This window comes from Triturus cristatus, chromosome 7, assembly GCF_964204655.1.
Source record: "Triturus cristatus chromosome 7, aTriCri1.1, whole genome shotgun sequence".
Lineage (NCBI taxonomy): Eukaryota > Metazoa > Chordata > Amphibia > Caudata > Salamandridae > Triturus > Triturus cristatus.
Window position 1 is genome coordinate 267168865 of NC_140590.1, and position 18261 is coordinate 267187125.

Consider the following 18261-nt stretch of genomic DNA (forward strand, 5'->3'; position numbering starts at 1 on the left):
AAAGTTATGCATTTAATGCGTTTTTTGGTGTTTGGGTCGGGAGGAGGCTGTAATTGGGTACAGTTCTTACATTCCAACAAGTGTTTTTATTGGGATGGGGGCTCTGTCATGCGCCATTCAAAATCTGCACATGGTATTGGGTTTCAGATCCCAACAAAGATTTCTGCGCGTAAACATTTCTTTGTTTAGTGACTTCTCAAACTTTGCTACACTTTATCATAGAACAGTTACTTTTGCTTGTTCCTAAAACGCCGGATCGAGGGCATTTGATAGGCTACAAAGTTTGGTATTGGTGGGGTGGAAGGAGGGAAGGGAAGTCAGTTGGAAACGAGATTTTTGACAACAGGTTTCCATGACAGTCTGGCCTCGTGACGGAGGCTGAGCAGAGGCTGGGGCTCCTCCTACCACGACCCGCAACTTCAGAACTTCAGCACAGCCTTACATTATTAGTACCTTACATTTTCCCCTATTTTGTGATATGCTCAATTGCTTGGTTATTTCATTTATTACCTACCGGCAAACATTGTTCCATGCAGTATTTTTTGGGGCGGCGAAGGGGGTGCTTTCACTGAAAGTTAATTACTCGAGGTGGAGCCATTTAGGTCGTTCAAGTACTCGATTTATTCTTCCAGGTAATAAGTACTTGCGTCGGTCTCCCAAGGCTATACTTATTTTCTGAAACCGCAGGTTGCCCATCATTCTATCCCGATTGTGTTTAAAGGTAGCTCTGATGTCACCACCAGTGACAACATGGCACCTACAAGTGATTTCATCACCCTTGCCGACCTTTTGACACTGCCCCACTGCGTGCATTGCTTCTTGAATTTGATCGGATTGTCTGTTTTGCATCCTTGAACGGTTACTGAGTAACTGTTGGTGGTTGTTTTTATGGACAAGGCCAAACGTTTTATGTTAATACTAAACATGTAAACTCATTTTTAAATGCTTTGTATTTACCACTACTTATTTTTTGTATTGTACTGCCACCACACTGTAGCAACTGAGTGCTGTTTATCTACTGGCACAGGTGCAGTACCCCCTTTACTCGTGTTTATCGTTTAATGATCATGAGGCAGCAATATTTGTCGTGCAATAAATCCCATACCACTATTACTTTGTAAGCAGAAATGGTCACTTTTATTTATTAGGTATGTAACATAACTTTCCATAAATGCAAAACATTGTAAATAACTCAACCTCACTAATACATCGATCACACCTGCTTCTTGCCCTCTTTTTTCCCCATTTCTCTCCCACTGAGATCCACTCATCCCTTTTCCCCCCATCATACTAACAAACTACACGCCCACTCATTCTTTCACCCATTCTGTGTCCTCGGGGTTGTACGTGTAGCACAGGTGATGTTGTTGCACCAAGTATATTGTGCTGCAAAACTAAATACTAATAAGGTCCCAAAAGCGAGACCAATTGGCTATGCCAATGCTTGTTTTGGAAGGACTAAGTACAAGTGGACCTGTCTTGGGGTCTTTTTGAAGAGTTTTTTGTGTAGGATCAGATCGAAAAAGCTCCTCCTCTGGAGTGTGTTGTTTCGGCGCCGATTTCTTAGGGTCCGATTGTCTGTGTGGCAGAGGTTTTGGAGTCGTTTTTTGCTCCTTAGGTCTGGAATCGGGTGTTTTCCTGGGTTCCAGTAGGATCTTCAGCACCGGTTGTTTGTTCAGTTCCGATGTTTTTTTCAGATCCGTAAGTTGTGCGCCAGTGTTCTTCGGAACCGGTTGTTTGGTTAGTTCCGAGGATTTTTTGGGTTCCGAAGGCTGAACGCCCGAGGTCTTTGGAACCGGGTGTTTACTAGGTTCTGATGATTTTTTCGGAGCCGGATCGTCTGTGCCAATGGATTTCGGTGCCGACGGCGTCGATGTGGAACTAGGTGTTTGTGCGGAGGAAGGCAGTGGTTTCTTTTTTGGTGCCGGGGATGGAGCTTCGGCACCTACGGCAGTCTGGCTCGATCCCGAGTGGCCTGTAGGCTTGTGTATCGACTTCTTTGCCAAGCTCGAAGGCAGGGCATGAGAAGTTTTGTCCCAGTGTGCACCTAGGCCCGAAGGTGAAGGTGTGACCGAAACCTTTTTGGGAATGGGTGGTGGGGAGGGGTCCAAGTCAGTACTAACAACGCGCTGTCCCGGAGAGATGTCTTCAACGTCGGAGTCATTGGCTTCAGAGGCGCTCATGTAGCCCTCTTGGGTCTGCTCCTGCTCCGGAACGTTGATGCCTTCCTGGAAGATGACGTCTGGAATCGATGTCGATGATCGAGCCATGGTTCTCCGAGCTCGACGATCCCGAATTGTATTTTTGGAGCAGAAAGAGGCACAAGCTAGACAGTCTTTGGCCTTGTGCTCCGGTGAAAGGCAGAGGTTACACACCTCCTGAAGATCGGCGTGTGGAAACTTAGATCCACATTTAGGACACTTTTTGAAGGGAGTCCTTTCCATGAGCCAAAGGCCTAATGGCGCAGGTGTGCCCGAAAGCCTGCGTCGACGACCGGAATCGAAGGTTTCAAGTTTGAAGAGATGCGCGCCGAATGGGATCGCGATCGAAACAATACCGAAGAATGGGTGAAGGATTTCGCGTCGAAAAGTAGATCGGTAACAACACCGAACTGGAGCGCGATGAACACATCCGAGCCCGATGGCGGAAAAAAACAATCGGACGATGGAGTCGATGCCCATGCGCACTATTGTCCAAAGGAGGAGTCGCCTATCTTGTGACTTCCAAAGACTTCTTCCAAGACAATAACAAAGTGCAAACATCCGGGCCCAACACCAGATGGCGATCTATGCACAGTGTGTGATCTGCAGCTCATATGCCTCAAACATGATGTTTAGGGTAGGGTGAGGATTCATGGGAAAACCAGTCACTCTACAACAGGGAGAAACAGTCTCAAAAAACGAGGTGTAGTGTGGGGCAGTGGGTATCACTTGCAAAAAAGCAGCTATTAGTACAGCAAGGGGGCACGAGCCCGCAGTAACAGTGGTTTGGTGGTGGGATGTAAACAACAAAAACAGGGGCCTAATGGGCACACAGTGCATACATACGGCATTTTCCAACGTAATACACCTCAATGCAATAGAATTGTTTAGACAGATAATTATCATAACTGTAAGCAGGTACAGTGGTCATATGCAACATTATAATGAGACCGTAAAATGGGCTGTATGACAATGGCATTCAGTTATAATATGAGTGTTCACAGAATGTTGTGACATATTGTAAGACATCATGTTGTGACATGCAGGAGGCACTGAGCTGCAATGTAAGGTGTAGAATGCCTTAGTAAGATGTCTTGTGACCTGCATTGTAATATTCGAGAGCTGGGGGCACAACATGTAAGCATAAGATGTAAGTGCACAAACAGTGTCTAGGGGTATATTTGTACCATAAAAGGAGCCACTTCGAGAAGACAGCACATACGGAAGCACATAGGTACCTTACAAGGGAGGCACCCTCAGGTAAGGGACATTGACAGTAGGCACCTTGATCTTAAAGAGAGAAATTACAACGGTATCTTGAAAGGAGACATTGTATAGGCATCTTAAGAGAAGGCCTTATATATGGCCCTTATGCAGGGTTATTAGAAGTTAGTGTGTACTTGTCTCCTGAGGGGCTATATGGTTATGGATATGGTTGTGAAAGTTATGGAGCGTTTGAGGCCTAATAGTGTTCTGCAGCAATGTGAAACACTGCGGAACATTACAAAGCATAATGAAGTATTATGGAGCAAAGAAGATATATGGAGCAATTAGGAGCAATATAGGACATATTATGAGGCATTACAGGACCCTCTAGGGTATCCGTACAGTCAAAAGCATATGTGAGGGTTCAAGTTTCTAGGAAGATGTGGGTTGTATGTTAGTTTCAACCATGCCCACTCGGGGAGTCTTTCATTTGGGTTTCCACAGAGTTATCTAGTAAAACTCGGGAATCAATGGGCTCCGAATGACATGAGGCCTGCTGTGATAGTTGATCTTGAATTTTGATGGGCCTATAAACAGGGCTAGATCTATCAATCAGTGGTTTCTTAAGAGCTGGAAAGCCTTTCCTTTTGATAACCATGTCTCTGGGATAATCTTGGGAGATATTGATCCTCGCGCTCTACCAGGAGATTGATTACGTTTTTTTTTTATATTCGATAGGATAAGTTCTGTATGCTGGTAGCACAAGGGTCAAAAGATTAGTGCTAATTGGATAGTCATGTTTTTAGGTTTATAGGACGGCATCCTGTTGCGGTCTTCCAGGTTGGTAATTTCACGTTTGAAAGTGGAGAGAGCGTTGTCATTCCTGAGTAGGTGTTTGGATTGCGGTGTGAGCCGGCCTTCCGTCATGCTTATTCGGTTTTTGACGGGTTTAAGGCTTCATGCTTGGCTCTTTTTAGTCCACTTTTGCTTTCTTTATCTTTGAAGGTTTTGTGATCATTCTGGTCTGCCATGTTTGTAGTGTCTCCGATATCTTCTGAGACAGTAAGAAGCTGCGATATTAAGGCAGTGATAGTGCCAGAGCGTTGTTGACTGGGTAAAGAAACAGGTGGCTGGTTAACTAGCTCTGTGGTAGTGATCAGCGGAGAGTGGGGGTATTCTTCACTGGGAGATAGGGGATTACGCCGGCTCAGTCGATTTGATTAAAATGAGTGACTGTGGCACATTGTCAATCAGGAGTATGAGGGGTCCGTAGCAGACACACAGTAAAGTATCTACTGCGTCTGCGTTACACCTTTGATGTTTTGTAGCTATAGGTTGCTCCTTCTGGGGCATCACTAGGCTGGCGGGGTTGCTCATAGACTTGGGACACTTCAGGTTATTTTAGGTCACACATCTAGCAACTGTCCATCACATATTCATCCCATATCTGTTGTGTACCTCACAAGAATCCATACAATGAGTGTGAGACAGAGCGCTGGCTAGACTGCTGTGCCAGAGTAATTAGTAAATTATGTGGTGGAACACTCAAAGCAGTGGGTTCACTCTTAACTGAGCACAATATAGCTATGTTTTCCTTGTTCCCTTTGGATGGATCGTTGGCTTCGCAGGTTACACAGGTTTCACCAGCAAACATACCCCATTCAACATTCACTAGCATTAATTTCACCAGTGTCCAGATACTAGTGCTGATTTCAGCACTAGGCATATTTTCATGTTGTTATGTAGTGCGCACTGTCCCTGTGCGCATGTTACCTTGAGCATGTATTTAGGTTGCAAGTGCCTGCAGGACACTCTGAAATGGTCAATACAGGGAGATAATTGAGCACTGGCGTGAAGGCCGGAGGGTTATGAGGCTTGCACACTAGACAAGCAATGGTCACGTAGCGGGAGAAGATCAGAGTGCTCTGTGTCTTGCTCCGTGTATCCATCATAGGTCCGCATAAATCAGCACGACTGGTAGAATTGGCAGTTAAAAAATGAGATCAGGCAGATAAGGCACAATTCACAGATCAAAGTTTTAATACAGCAGGCTCGACCTATATCACACTGTACCAAGAGCTATTTGGGCCATCGGATGCATTCTATGTGCAGAGGAGAGGAGAGGGGCCGTGAGGGCCGTGCGCCAGACTCGCCGGGCCACGCAGTGGAATATATTAAAGCGTGTTATGCTATATAACACAGAGAGTTCATCTCACCGCTGTAGGTATCCTTATGATAGGAACCGTAGGAGCTAATGCGGTCCATTGCGGTTCAATTGTAGAAGCGGGCTGCAGTGCTGTACGCTTGGTTTACAGTCGGAAGGGCAGGCAACGCCGTCTTGTGCTCATGCGGGTCTTGACATGGTTGCTGACGGGTCTATTCCTCTGGGCCTCAACGGACCCTAAGAAGTGCTCACCATCAAGTCGAGGCACTGATCCGGTGTGGTGTGGAGGTGTTTGGAGCCGGGAAATTAGGCTGGTGATGAGGTGGGCTGGACGGAGCTTAACAGGGAGAATCTTGCGTGGACGCTAGCCACACCCCAGTGTTAAGCATTTGTTGCACTCACAGAGTCAATAAAAGAGACACACACTCAAGAAGGAACTGGAGACCAATTTAGAAAAATTACACATTTTTAACACCAATAACTTCGTAATTGGGTAAGTACTTTTCGAGTTATCAATTTTTACAGTTAAGCAAAAATGTCACACAAACGTGTTTTTACACTGTAACGCTTTCCTATGGCGAAAGAAACATACTCTGCATATAGGTCTTTGCAATTGTATATTTCGGGGGTCCCTTTTAGGAAGTAAAGTGCTAGGGGGTCAATGTCACAAGATCCACAAGCAGTTTGGGTTTACCTGACCTGGTGTGTTCGAGCACAGAGGTGCTGGATGGGTTGGAACCCTTGCTTGCTGCCCCGTAGGCAAAGGAGAGGAGGGGGACCTAGAAACAGTCTGCAGAGGGGGACTTGGGGACAAGAACGGAAGCTCCCAACAGGGGGCTCTGTTCGTGAGGGTCTTGGGAGCAGATGGGGCATAGTCGGTGTACGTGGACCCGGGTAAGGAAGCTCATCATCGTACATCATCGGTGCTCACAGCTTTTGGCTGGACCTGCAAAGGGGGACATAACAGGACAGCTGGGCCACTCTCTGTGCTGGACTCCGCAATGCTGATGTGCCTCGTCGGCTAGGCAGTCTTTGCAGCGTTGGAGTCCGGATTGGGCGTCAAACAACCTTTGGTTGTTGCAAGGGATCCGGTACCCGGATATTGGTGCAAGACGGCTGCTGGAAATCCTAGTGTCTCCAAACTTAGCGGGGAGACGGATCTGACCTCTGGGAGCACGCTGGCCTCTTCCTGGGCAGCTGCTGTGTCGGTGGACCTGGTGGTCAGCAACTGGATGTTGTGGTCAGTGCCTGCAGGCTGCAGGGAAGTGGCTCCTCCACTTCAAGGGAGATGCTGACAGCTTGGTGAAGTGCTGGTGGCACTCCGAGGCTTTTGAAGGATGCACAGCTGCAGGATGAGTTGGGTAGTCGCGTTTGTCGGAAAGGAGCAGGCGGGCAGGGTTTGGAGCCAAAGTCAACAGGTAGTCTGCAGATCTCACTTCTTCAGCTCTTCTTTGTCCTTCTTCTACTTTTGTCAGGTGAATCTGAGTTCCTGGTGTCAGGGGCCAACTAAATACTGAATTTTGGGGTGTTAAGAGGAGTGAAGGGTAGTAGCCAATGGGCGACTTACCTATGGGGTCACTACACTCCCTTAATGATCACTTCCTGTGGGAAGTGGGCATAACCCTATTTCAGAGTTCCTAATTCCACCAAAATCAAACTGGAGGAACCTATGGGGTGAGGCTGGCCTAGTAGTTCACTATGCCTTTTTACATAGCTAATTTCCTGCCTGTCCTGGTGCCAACGGGCCTCAGGGCATGGGGTGGCATCTCCCAGGTCTGGGGAAAGACCGGGTTGCATATCAAAGGCAGTAGGGGCTTTGAAGCTCCTGGCCTTGATTAGTTTAATCACTAGCCATCCTGCTGGAGGAGGTGTGAACACATTCCTAGAGAAGCAGACATTGTTTCTGGCCTCAGAGAGCGCGTGCTCTCACCTGCCGGGGTCGGAAACATGTTTGTGGCGGCAGGATAGACGAGACCAGTACGCCAGCACACGAAGAGGGTGGTTTGCTTTCAGGGAGCACCTCTAAGGTGCCCTCTGGGTGTATGTTTTAATAACTCTACTACTGTCATCAGTATGGATTTATTAAGACAAGGTGTTTGATACCAAACACCATATGCTTCAGTGAAACCATCATGTAGCTGGGGAACTCGTAATGACCAGTGCCCAGTACATACACTTGAGATGGCTTCCCTGTTCACTTGCACTATCTAGCAATTTACCTAGATAGCATAGGGGTATATCTGCTCTTGCAGAAATGTCCTCTCATGTAATATAATGCACCCTGCCTTAGGAAAATAAGGCCTGCTGTAGGGATGACCTACATATATTGCATGTGGCCATGTTGTGTTTTCATACTTATTTGCACCATTTGACGCAGCGCGCAATGGCAGTCTGCATGAGGTTGCTGGTGGGTCCCTTAGGGGCCCTCTTTAGTACCAACGCCATAGGTACCAATGGTACCATTTACTAGGGGTTTTCAGGGGTGCTATAGGTCTTGCCAATTGGGAAACAACGGAACAGTTACCTTGTTTTAGGGAAAGAGCTCTGGCACTTGGGACCTGGTTAGCAGGAACCCAGTACACTTCAGTCAAAATCGCATCAGACAACAGGCAAAAAGTGGGGGTAACCATGCAAAAAAGGGGCATGTTCCTACACCCCCTCCCCCGCCCTGTGGCCAATGTGGCACAGGGGCAAGAGGTAAATCAGCTATGCAAATAAGCGTGTTGCACCACCAGGCTAGTCACACTACTAAGGTGGGATATTTTATGTGCTCCTCGAAAGAAGGATTGCACCATCTTGTTTTTGGTGAAATTAGGAACTCTGGGACAGGGTTATTCCCACTCCCCACAGGAAGTAGTCATTTAGGGGCTGTATGGACCTCTGGGGTAAATAGTTCATTGGCTACTTCCCATCACTTCCGTTAAGGCCCCTAAATTTAGTATTTAGGTGGTCCCCTGACACCAGAAACTCAGATTCAACTAACTAAAGAAGGAGGCGGACAAAGAAGAGCCACAGAACGTGGGAACTGTGGACTTGGTGCCAAACCCTGCCTGCCTGCTCCTGTCCCAACAATGCAAAGACCCGACTCATCCTGCAGCTGTGCATCCTCCCAGAGCCTTGGAGGCTGCCAGCACTCCACTTTAAGAAAGATGCTGGCTGGTTGGAGGAGCTACTTCCCTGTAGGTGCAGACAGCATCTACTAGATACACTGTTCTGCTGACCCACGGGTCCACCGAGAAAGCACCAACCCAGGAGGGGGTCTCCATGCTCCAAGAGGTCAGATCCATCTCCCTATCAAGCTTGGAGACGCCAGAACTCCCAGGAATTGCCCTACACCAATACCCGGGATACTGGAGCCCCAGCAGCAGCCAAGGCTTGTTCAGTGTCCAGCCCTGACACCAACATCGCCACAACAAAACTACTGGCGTGGGACATCAGCGTTAGAGACGCCATCATCGAGAATGGTCCTGTTGTCCCATTTTGTCCCTATCTCCAGGTCAAACTAAAAAGTTATAGCCTCCAACGTAAGCGACAAAAAACCTCTGCACCCGAACCCCACAGCCCGAATCCGAGCCAACTGCCTGTTCACCTACTGACTGTTCACCCTTGCTCCAGAGACCCTCAAGAGCTGAGTCTCCCCTTGGGGTTCTGCCGGACTGGTCCCCCAGTCCCCACATGCAACCTTTTTCTTGTTACAGGTTTCCCATTGACTTCAGCAGTAGCTTTAAATGCTACCCTTGCGACCAACACCTCTGTACCCAGACACACCAGGGCGGGTAAACCGAAACTGCTGGTGGTTCTAAGGACTTTAACCCCTACTTACCTGTACTCCAGAAGAACACCCTGTAACTCGATTGCAAATACCCCTATGCAGTGTATGTTTCTCCCAAAGGATAACATTACTGCTTTCGAGGCCCCAGAGAGCTGGCGCGCAAGATGATCGCACTTTTGTAAGGCTAGGCAGTCCAGGGAAACAATCTGCCATCATCCTGCCTCATCTGGCTTTACAGGACTAAACAGACAGTGGACGACAATCCCGACACTCGCTGTGACCTATATGTAAGCTTTTGGGTGAGTGTGCTATTGTATATTTTACTATAATTGCAGAGGATGCCTTGGGCTGCGAAGTCAACATGGCCTCCGCCTCAGGATCTGGTGTCGCCTTGCGGAGCGTCCCTGCTGTTTTGAACACCTTGCCGGCACAGCTCAGAGTGCTTTCCCTGTTGTGGCTCCATGGAGAGAGGAGCGCATCCCTGGTGCCAAGAGTGCTTCTCTGACAGGGGCGCTCTGCCTGCTGAGGACCATGCGGAACCCACATTGGGCAGGCCCGTTTGTCAAGTGGATGCTGACCAGCGGGAGGTGGGAGACTGGGGGAGCGGCTCTATCATGGAAACTTGCTACCTGAGGGAGCACACGAGGGGAGACGGGTGTTGCCTGGAGTCGCGGGCCATCTGCCTGGGCTGCAGGGGTCGGTGTCGGCAATGTAGAGGCCCTGTGCGTGGGGTGCCGACTTCAATCAATCAATCAGGATTTTTAAAGCGCGGCTAATCATCCAATAGGGTATCTGGGCAACCCCAAGGCTTTATACAACTCCTGGGGAGCAGTGCTCGAGAGAGCGTCCAAAAGGGACCATAGGACTGCTCACGCCGCCCCACATGTGGGGGGCCCTGGTGGGTCACTGACATTGGGAAGATCGCTGGTAGCAGTGAGATCCATGCCTGCTCTCACCTGCCTGACTAAAGTTCAATCCTGACCAGTCTAAAAGAGGCTTCCTCATCGCATAGAAATAAGCATTGGCTGTCTTTCCCGGAGTTCTCCAACAACTGCTCGGAGCTGCTCCGGCAGTAATTATTAGTCTTCAGGAATGCTCATTAAAATAAATTAAATAAACAAAATACAACGCATGTACTTTTTCTAACCACACCCTGACGCCAGACTGCGAAGATTTGCTGTGGCCTCCATGCGCATTGCAAAAAGGGCTATCTATTGTCATTTATCTTCGCTGGTTGCTGCCTTATGACATAGACTGCATATACTACCTTTTTGCGTCTCACTGACTGGGCCAGCAGAGCAGTTCCCGGCCCTCGTCACGGCAGGTCCTCCGTTGTCTTTGGGACTGCAGGCGTTTGACTCTGCTGGCTGTCTTGACGCAGCGACTGCATGAACTTGGCCAAGATTGCTGCCTCCACTTTTGACAACCTAGCTACTCCAAGATTTGCTGCCGGCTGTGAAAGCATCAGCGACCACCGCCTGGGACACTACACTCCGCAGCCGGGACTCCGGGTGTCTGCTGCTCTCCAGCAGCATCGGCAAGCCAGACGGCCGTCGGACCAAGTTGCAGTTCCACCCTTGTCGCTCCACGCATATACCTAATGGCAAAGTGGACCAGTCTGTCTCCAACAACCCTCCTCTAAGGGCCTGCAGATGCAGGAGATATGAAAATATTACTGATGGCAATGAAGCTGAGTTTAACATGCATCAAAACCAAAATGGACACTAAGTGTAGTAGAAGGGTTTCCATTACGCACAGACTGGAGAAGCAAGACAGGAGCCTTAAAGAAGTAGACTAACGTCTCTCTACAGTAGTGGACATAGTATCGTCCATAGCGACCAACTATTCAACATGGAAAAAGTCCTGAAACTCATCGCAGCAAAAAAGAGGACCTGGAATCGCAATCTTGCCGCAACAATCTACGCATTTTGGGTGTGCCAGAATCTACCAATATGGGCAAAATGGAGGACTACGTTGAACGACATCTTACCACACTGGCACAGACTCCTTCTCTAGATTACTCATAGTCGAGCGAGCCCACCGTGCACTACTTACCCGTCCAACCCCTGGAGCCCTTGTGGGACTGATTATTACCATGCTCCTAGAGACTGCGGCACCGTCCTGCGCCAGGCACGAGAAAAGTAACCTCTGCAATTTGATAGCAATGAGGTTACCATCTACCCTGATTTATGGAATCCATCCTACTACCCATAGTGTCCATTTTGGTTTTGATGGATGTTAAACTCAGCTGCATTACCATCAGTAATGTTTTCGTATCTACTGCATCTGCAGGTGTTTGTGATGGAGGGTCGTTGGAGACAGGCTGGTCACCCGGCCATTAGGTATACGCATGGAGTGACGAGAGTCGAACTACAACTTCATCTAACGGCTATCTGGCTTGCCCATGCTGCTGGGGAGGGTGATTTTAATGTTGTCCTGAACACAGCCATCGACCGCTCTCAAATCCCATCCCATCGTCATCTACGCGATATAATGGAAGACCACGATTTGTTGGACACCAAGAGAACTTTCAACCCTTGTGACAGGGAGGGCACGTTTATTTCAGGGGTGCATAATGGTTGATCTCGCCTAGACTAATAGCTTGTTTCCAGGGGGGTGGGATCATGGCTCCACAAAGTTTCTCATCCTGAGAGAACATATTCAGATCACTCTCCTGTCCAAATGGTGTTGCACTTACCTGCTCGGGCTCCAACTAGTGTGACATGGCGGTTCTCCCCGACCGTGCCCTTGGATGCCCTATTTCGGGAGGAACTACAAAAAGAAATTGGTTACTTTTTTGCAAGGAACACTGATTCGGTGTCTATGATGGGCACTGTTTGGGAGTTATTCAAAGTCACAATCCACAGACTCTGCCTTGCAAAGAATGGGGGAGTGCTGAGCTCACTGCGCAAACCACCTGAGCCAACTTGGGGAAAGCTTAAACAACTCGAGGTTCGGCTGGGAGATACCGATGACCCTAACTTATCTTGGCAAATTAGAATAGCCCTCTTTGAATTTCAGGAAACTGCCGAGAGGGAATGGCTCTATCAAGGTAAATATGCCAAGGCTCAAGAAGGGGGGAAGAAAGTTAAACTCATAATGAAGCCTAGGATCTGCAGCGATAAATATGCCCAGGTATCAAAATCCCTCGCTCGCCTTCTGCATCAGGCAGTCGCGGGGCAAGAGTGGAGGATCCCCGTGAAGGACGTAGAGTAGGGACTTGCTCCAGTTTATCCGGTAACCCGAGTACCTCTCAAAAACAGTGACAATATCAAGTACCACCCATATTTAGGAGCCTGGGGAGGCAAAAAACAGGAGAATGTCATCTGCGTAGAGAGAAATGCGATGCTCACAGCCCTCCGTCCATTTGAGCCCTCGAATAGAGGGACTCCAGCTGATCCAGGCAGCCAGCGGCTCCATGGACAGGGCGAAAAGGAGAGGCGAAAGAGGGCACCCTTGGCGGGTCCCCCGGCTCAGGCCAAAAGTCCCGGACTGTTTATTGTTGACTACTACTTGCGCCAGGGGCTCCGAGTACAAAAGCCATACCCAGCCCATGAAGCCCGGGCCGAAACCGAAACTGGTCAGGACCGCAAAGAGATATGGCCACTCAATTGTATCAAAGGCCATTGTGGCATCCAACGAGACCACGACTGCCGCCTCCCGGATGGTGTCGAGTCTGCCCAGAACGCCATGCATGCGTCGCAGGTTTAAGGCATTGTTGTGGTGGGGCATAAAGCCCAACTGGTCTGGGTGGACGAGGCGGCAGAGCACCGGCAGCAGACGATTCGCCAGCACCTTGGCGAGGATCTTGGGCTTGGCATTCAAAAGGGAAATTGCCTATATGAAGAGGCGTGAGTCTTGCTTACCATCCTTGTGTATCGTCACTATTGTGGCCACACGCTGATCGTAAGGAAGGAGTCCCTTGTTCGGCTTTCGACAAACATATTACGCAGACGGGGAGCTATGACGTCTGGTTTCAGTTTGTACAGCTCTATCGGCAGTCCGTTTGAAACGGAAGCGTTGCCAGTACGAAGGCCACGGATCGCCTGCGCCAGTTCGTCAACCGTAAGGGCACTGTCAAGCACATTGCGTTCGTCAGCCGTGAGGGACGGCATTTTGATATCTCGGAGGAGTTGCTCCGAGTCTTCGACAGTGAGGCTAGAAGTGGATCGATTCACGGAGCAATAATAGTCAACAAATGTATTTGCGATTGCTTGTGGGTCAGTGATTGTGTGCCCCCCTTCAACCGCCGATTCCGGGACTGTTAGCCAATTCCTTCTAATTCAGCCAGGCTAACAATTTCCCCGCTTTATCGCCCAGGTCGTAAAGTCTACCGGCTTTCTCTCTCCCCAGTGTTTTGGCCATCTCCGTGGCAATGCTCCTGTACTCTTCACGTTGGAGTTGCAAATTGTGAAGGGCCTCCGGCAAGGGATCACCTCCCTTTGAGTCTTCGAGGTGACGGATCTCGTCCCCCACCCAGACCAGGTCCTTGATCCTATCTTTCCGAACCCCGGCGATAGAGGACAGAGCCTGTCCCCGCATTACCGCCTTGAACGCCTCCCATAGGACCTGGGCTGACTGGACCGTGCCTTCGTTGTCACTAAAATAGTTAGTAATTGCCTGCAAGATTGTCTTTTTGACAGCAGGTTTGTGGAGGTACCAGGGGTTGATCGGCGCTACTCTCCCAGCCCCTCCACCCCCAGAACCAAATGCGCCCAGACGGGGGAGTGGTCAGATACACCCCATGCCATGTGTCTGACTTCCTGAATTTCTGCGAGCACAGCCGCCGGGGCCAGTAGGTAGTCCAAGCGTGAGGAGCTGCTGTGTGCCTCGGAATGAAACGTGTATTGAGTAGTGTCAGGGTGTAGTGCGCGCCACAAGTCCACCAGTCCCATAGCCTCAAGAAAGTCCTTGAGCCATCTCTGGGATTGTGCCATGTCCCGTGGGGGATAGCGACCTAAGTGTCCCGAGACCACTGCATTGAGGTCACCACCGAGCACTAACCTACCCTCGGGGAGGGAGAGCAGGCGGGTGCCCAAGTCTCTGAATGTCAGGCTCTGCAGACACAGCGGAACATACACTGTGACTAGATTGAGGGTTGCGCCATCCCATTGCCCGGACAACACCGCATACCTCCCCATGTTGTCCACCCAGGTGAGCTGTACTGCGAACGGGTAGGATTTCGTGATTAAAACACACACTCCTCGGGACCCAGCGGTGAATCCAGAGTGAGCCACCAGTTTGTATCTCCATCTATCTAGTGCCCTACAGGTGTTACCAACTAGGTGCGTCTCCTGAAGTAGGACTACCTCAGGGGAGTGACGTTTGATATATTGCAAAACTATGCTGCGTTTAAGTTTGTCCCCGAGGCCATTATTATTCCAACTTAACTGTCTAACCTGCTTGTCACAGCCGTTTCGCATTGTATCTGACACAGTATACATTCAAATACCCAAGATTTAAGAATAGCACAGTCGACATGCAAACAAACAAATAAAAATGTGAAAAGAGAACAAAACAGCGTCCCCAAAGCCCACCCAACATCCCCCCTCCCTGCTCCCCTGCCCATCAAAAAACTCTGCAGAGTGTCTGTCGCCCAAACTCTTCTAACTGTAGCTAAACTGTGTGGGGAGGGGTGGACGACCACTCCCCGGTGAACCCTTACCCCAATCAGCATCAGTATGGCACCAGAAATCCAGACTACGGATCAGGAGCAGCCAATAAACCACCCTGTGTCCCAAAGTACTTCAGCAATCACCCGCAGGAAGGAAATAAAGCAATGTATACCACATGTGGGCCCGTCCCCCCCCCCAAGAAGGAAATCCCCCCATGAGTCTGTATATTACAGTTCTGTAGTGTTCAATATCTTTGTCAGCTCAAGTGGGATCAACGATGTTCGTCCTGGTCCTCTGCCCTTCTCCTGTCCTCAAGCCAGTCCGCAGCGTCCTCTGGACGGTCGAAGAACCAGGCTCTACCATCTGTTTCCACCCGGAGCCGGGCCGGGAACAACATTGTGTACTTCACCCCTTTATCTCGCAGTTTCATTTTGATGGCCAAGAAGGATCTCCTCTCCTTCTGAACAGCCAGGGTGAAGTCTGGAAAAAAGCAGATTTCAGTGTTTTCATACCGAAGCGAAGGAGCCTTCCGAGCAAACTGGAGGATAACATCCCGATCCCAATAGTTTAGCAGACAAGCTAGTATTGGTCTGGGCGGTGCTCCTGGCTTTGGTCGCCTGCCGGGGACGTTATGCGCCCGCTCAATGACGAAGAACTTGGATAGACCCTTAGGCTGGAGGTGGGTGAGGATCAGATCTTCCACGAATAGGTCCATGGCCTTTTTCAGGAACTCCAATAATGCACACATTGTTTCGTCGAGTATGTCCTTCGTAGTCGTCTAGCCTTTCTTCCATGTGATTCCGAAAGACTTGTAGGTCTATTACCTTTCGCTGCAGCTGGGAGGTGTCTTCTACCAGGCTAGATGATGTGAGCTCCAGTTGTTTGACCTTTTCCCCGATTATAGTGAGGTCCGCCCTGAGGAGAGTTACCTCCGTACTCTTCCTCTCGACTGCAGCGTTTTGCGAATCGGGGGGGGGGGGGGTGGGGCGCCTTTGAGTATGCGTACTTGTCTAGTTTGTTGGACATCACTGTTTTTGGGCCTTTGGTCCCCATCTTAACTGCTGCGTCTCAGCCCACGGCATCCCCGGCACCACCGCCGGCCTCCAATCGTCGCAGGCACTGTCTTGGCGTGCTTCCCAGGGCCCCGGGTGGTCGTGCACATTGGAGAAGGGGCGCCCCCTCTGCAGGCCACTAGGGCGACACCTCCGACGGTCTCACTCCCGGCTTCACCACGGTAGTCCAGGCAGAACGCAGGTAAATCCCAAGCACTAGCCAGGGGGGTCCCGCCAGCCAAGACGTCAGGGGCCCAGAGATAAGGGAATCGAGCCCTTACCTCCAGCCTCCGGCAAGCCAATGCGAAGCGGCGACCCCCAGCTGGCCTCGTTTCACACCACGCCACAGGTAGTCACTGGGTCCCAAATGGCCAGTCCAAGTGGAGCTTGCTCTCCTCCCCCACCCTGGGAGCACTGCCGGTCACTCCAAGGGTGGGCCACAGGAAGGATGATGTCCCCCCTGGGGTCCACTCAGGGGGCTGCCGTGCTGCGCCACACCATGCGCGGGCCTCCTCTACTCAGCCACTGCTCCCGCTGGGCGTGCTCGCACCAACCTTCAAAGATGCAGTCGGTGGCCCGGGACCCACTCACACACCCAGGGTCACTGCAGGAATGCGCCTCTCATTTCCCGCCGTCAGCGGGTCTCTATGCCTCCAGGCAGGCAGAAGGCCTCCACCACGGCCTCTCGTAAGTGGACACCAGCGGGACCAGGCCGCCACGCCAAGCACGCTACGTCCCCGTATCTCGGCTCCCGAAAGGAGCCACAGGCCTCGATGTTTCGCCCAGATTGCGTCCGCCGACGCAGCTCGTAATTCTTCGTGCCGGTGCGGGCCAGATGCAGCGGGGCTGTGCCCGTCTGCGGAGCTGCCTCTGGGGCCGGATAAATGTGCCGGATCGTCAGGAAGGGTTCACGGGAGCAGGAGCCCTACAGAGAAGCGGCCATTTCTTCTCGCGGCTAAGCCACGCCCCCATTACCCTTCTTTTATGGGACGCACAGATAAGCCTTAATGGTGTCCTTCGTGAATGTGTCTAATTTGGGGGGCTATTCGGTGTACAGATTAACTGGGAAAAGTCACGTCTCTGTCCTCTCACACAAGCCACACAACTCTTCACCACACACTTCCCTTTGCAAGGGGGTCATTCTGAGCATAAATATCTTTGGGGTGGTAATTTCAACAGATAGAGAGGAAATCATCAGAGTGAACTATGGCATGGCAGTATCCACAATTATTGATAGCATTACTCGCTGGATTTCCCTGCCCCTGTCACTAGCTAGTCGTACTGCACAGATGAAAATGATTATACTGCCTACATTTCCATATCTATTCCAAAACATACCTCTCCCACTGGATGCTCCTTCTTTCAGGCGCTTGAGACACAGATGATAAGTCTACCATGGGCAGGCAAACAACCCTTTATTCAATGGAACACTCTCACACTGCCGTTCTCCAAAAGAGGTTTGGAGACGCCCGACATGGAGTTGTACTATTTGTGCTCCCAGTAACATTATGCCATTCACTGATACAGACCTACTCCATTCCTTCTACATCCGGCAATAGAGCAGGGAGGTACGGCCCTTCTTTCCCCATAACCATACTTGGGGTCCTCATTAGCCCCAACTTCATCAGCGACCTCCAAGTTCGCATGTACATATGACGCCTGGCGTAGACAGGCCCGAAAACTAGGCAAACTGTTGCTGTACTCCCAGCTTATTCTGCTCCCTTATCATCCACTACTACTGGTCATGCACGAGAATGCCTGCACACAATTACTCCAGAAACGCAGATAATGACATTGGGGGTATCTCTATTGAGAGGGATCCTTTATGTCCCGTGCTGACTTTTTATTAGAGGGTTGTCACCCCCATTGGCCATCTTTCTGTACATTAGGTTACGACATAATGTGAAAGCTGCCATCCAGGACGTTCCTTGTGAACCTCCTAGTTTGGATGCCCTACAACAGGCCGAAACACCACAACATCTAGTTTTCCTTTTATATCACACAACGCAAGCTGAGGCTCCATACGACTGGGGACAGGCGCGAGTCCAGCTGGAAGTGTATATAGGGACCACCCTTACAGACGATCAATGGACATACTGCTGTGTACAAACAGAGAGGAATGCCACTAACAGTAGGTTCCGTATTATTCACTATAAGTTTCTCCATAGAGTATAATACACCCCGCTAGACTTTACCAATACCGGCTTCGCCCTGATGATAAATGCACCCGATATGGAATGATTGAGGCGGA

The 18261-nt window shown here is 50.1% G+C and overlaps 1 protein-coding gene across 2 annotated transcripts in view; it reads right to left on the reverse strand.

Moving 5' to 3' along the window:
- Nucleotides 1-18261, reverse strand: part of TBC1D17 (TBC1 domain family member 17) — a 556250-nt gene that overhangs the window by 376977 nt on the left and 161012 nt on the right. The window lies entirely within an intron of this gene.